Consider the following 3,358-nt stretch of genomic DNA (forward strand, 5'->3'; position numbering starts at 1 on the left):
TATTCGCTCATGTTGGCCAGGAGACCGTTACAGCTGGCCCAAGTCTCAGTGACCTCCCGCTAGAAGTCCCTTGGCTGCCCTCAAGGCCCAAGTGGCACAGGCTGGCCTGGGGGTAGGGCAGCTCATGGGTCTCACTATGTGGGTCTCACTCTGAGTCTCCCGAGGCCAGTCCACAAGGCCTAGTACCCCCCCAGCCTTTCAGGGGCCACATCAGGGCCCCCCCAGCCCATGAGGAACACTCCAGGCCTCATGATGTGCCGGGCTGGGCACCATCACAGATGTAGGGCAGCACCTGGGGCCACCCTATTGTTGCCCTAGGAAACAGAGGCCCAAAGAGGGGGAACCCTTGGAAGCATCGCAGCCAGGGGGAGAACCTGCCTCCTCCACCTCCAAAGCCGGTGATCTAGGCCGCATCGGGAAGGCTCGAGGAGAGGCGGCCGTTGAGGAGGCAGGATTGGAGACTGCTGAGATTTCTGGGTCTGCTATCGTTCCTTCCACTGGACCGTGCTGCTTCCGAAATGGCCACACCTAGGCCGGGACTGTGCCATCCAGAGAAATTGTTACTAAGTGGGCAGAGCAGAGGTGGCCTGGAGATGAGGGCTGGCAGCCTTGACTCTAATTTGCCCCCTCCTGCTGAGTCAGCGACTTTGACCCTTCACCCTCTCTAACCCCTGGGTCCCGCTCACTTACCAATGCCTTACCTGCAGCTGCTGGAAGGCCTAGGCAGCTTGTGGCAGTCCAACCATCCGCCTGGGGACCCTCCTGGTGGAAGCTCCAACCCCACCCAGCGCCACCCTTAAGGCTGCCTGGAAGGTCATGGCCCATGAACTGACATTCTTTGAAAGGGGTGGGACAAACCCCTACAAGCCTGGGGCGGGGGGGGGGCTCCTTACTGCCCCAACCCCGCCATTGGCCTATTTTGTCCATTTCCATGACCTACTCACGGACTCCCCAAAGCCAGAGGCAGTGCAGAATGGTGGTTAGAGTGCCCAGATCAGGCCTCAGTGACTGGTACAGCGTCTTCCAGCCCCAAATCCGGTGCCCTCTGATCCTACTGTGGATACAAAAAGCCGGGAGGCTCCACGTGAGCCCGGGCCCAACGCAGCTGCGCGCTCAAACTGCCTACAGCGAAGGGTGTCCATGTCTTAAAAAGACACCGATCCTTGTAAGCACCCATACGTGTGGTTACAGACACCCGTGGGTGCGCACGTGTTCACACCCCCTCCCCCCCACAGGCACACACTCACTCACACAGACACCTACCCCACATACCTCTAGGAGTATATGCCCCCACCCCCGCAGGGGCCCAGACCCCCGTCTGGTAGAAGAGAGCGTCACCCACCCGAGCCAGCGAGAAAAGAGGGACCGCAAACAGGGCAACAGCAAAAATCACTTTTTATTTCTCAATGTACAGATAATTTAGGGGCATCTACTCAGAACATGAGGCGCGAGCGCCGCTTCAGCTTCCTCCTGTAGGCCAGGACGGGCTGCAGGGGGTCACGGTCGCCATGGGTGCAGCGGCCCAGCACCCGGCTGGGGGAGGGCACCCCCCACTGCACCTTGGTGCCAGAGGTGGCCAGCTTGAAATGGCCCACCTGCTGAAGCTGTACCACGCTGCCCAGCAGGAAGAGGAGCCAGGGGTTTACTTGGGTCAGGGCCTTGAGGCGCAGCATCCAAGTCTTCAGCAATCGCTGGCTGGAGCTGGCCTGGGCCGTGAAGAGGACCAGGTCAGTCTCAGGATCTTGGGGGTTGATGAGGGCTTCGTCCCCGGAGAGGAAGGCACGCTGGCGGGGCCAGAACATCGACTCCCAGCATAGGCGCAGCTGGCTCAGGAAGGCCTGGGAGCTGGGGGGGCAGGGCTGCCTCACCCGCTCCAGGGCCCTGAAGGTCGGGGGCTGCCACAGATCAGCCCCGTAGTTGGGGACGGGTAGGGGCACACTCAGGTCGGGCAGCAGCAACACCTGGAACTTCCCATTGCGCATCAGGTACTTCTGCAGCATGGCCACAAAATGCTTGAGCTTGCCCAGCTCCTTGCCTTCGGCATCAAAGCCGCCCACAAACTGCCACGAGAAGCGGGGGCTGTAAGGCAGCAGGCTCCGCTCGGGGGCGAGCATCAGGGCTCTGTCCTGCTCCATCTGGTAGCCCAGCAGGATTCGGGCCTCCCCGGTCACTCGGATGGCCTCGCGTTGGCCCCACTAGCTGGCAAGGACCTCGAAATCTCGCTCGCTCCCTTCCCGGAGCGCGCTCCCCAGAAGCAGCAGCCACCCCTGTCACGAAGGAACGGCTCCTGCAATTAAGACAACACTAGCTGTCGCCGTGCCACCAGAACGCCAGTGACCAAACAAACGGTCGTCCGGAACCCGCATGGGTCATGGCGAGCGGAACCCGGGGGCTACCGTTCCTGGCGGTGGGAGGCCTGCGGGAAAGGCCGAAGCCTCACCCCTGGGCCCGGAGTACGGGGGCGGCCCCGGGACCCCTGGATGGAGGTGACGACAGGCCCCGAGGATGGGGGTGACCCCGGGACCCCAGGACAGAAGTGGCGACGGGCCCCAGGACCCCTGGATGGAGGTGGCGATGGGGCCCCAGAACTGGACCTCCCGTTCGGGGTGTCCCACCAACTGGTTCAGGCTGCACGTTAGGCGTCCCGGCGTGGCCTCTGGATGAGATGGGATGACATCGAGGACAGATGTCCAACGGACATCCCAGGCCGGGGTGGGGAGGAGAGGGATCTAGACGGGTGCTGGTGGGTAAAGAGAGCTAGGGGTGTCTATGGGGGCACAATAGGAGGGAGAGGGGGACAAGGAGGGAGATGGAGACAGGGAGAGACCCACACAGACACACACAGTCACACAGACACACGGATACACACAGAGACACACACAAACACACATACATGTGTAGATGCAGACACACCCACAGTCACACACACAAACCCACATACACGCCTAGATGCCGACAGGCTCACACAGACAGATACATAGACACAGACACATACAAACATATACACAGACCCATGAACACACACGCACACAGAGACACAGACACACACACAAGCAGACACACACACATAGACGCTGACACACACATGGACCCACACACACGAACGCAGATGCACACACACACACACAGAGACACACACACAGACTGTTGTCATTCTCAAATTGACTCGTGGCAACTGAAGCCTGAGGAGGCAAACTGACTTTACAGTCACACAATTGGATTAGAACTCGGGCCTCCCTGCCTCTGACTCCACTGCCCCGCGCACCCTGGTTCCCCTGGACCCCTCACTGATGGGCGACTCTCGTCTGCCCGATGAGAACGCCCCTGGGTCAGCTGCCTCCCGATACGCGGGGGCTGC

Source organism: Antechinus flavipes, chromosome X, assembly GCF_016432865.1.
Source record: "Antechinus flavipes isolate AdamAnt ecotype Samford, QLD, Australia chromosome X, AdamAnt_v2, whole genome shotgun sequence".
Taxonomy (NCBI): domain Eukaryota; kingdom Metazoa; phylum Chordata; class Mammalia; order Dasyuromorphia; family Dasyuridae; genus Antechinus; species Antechinus flavipes.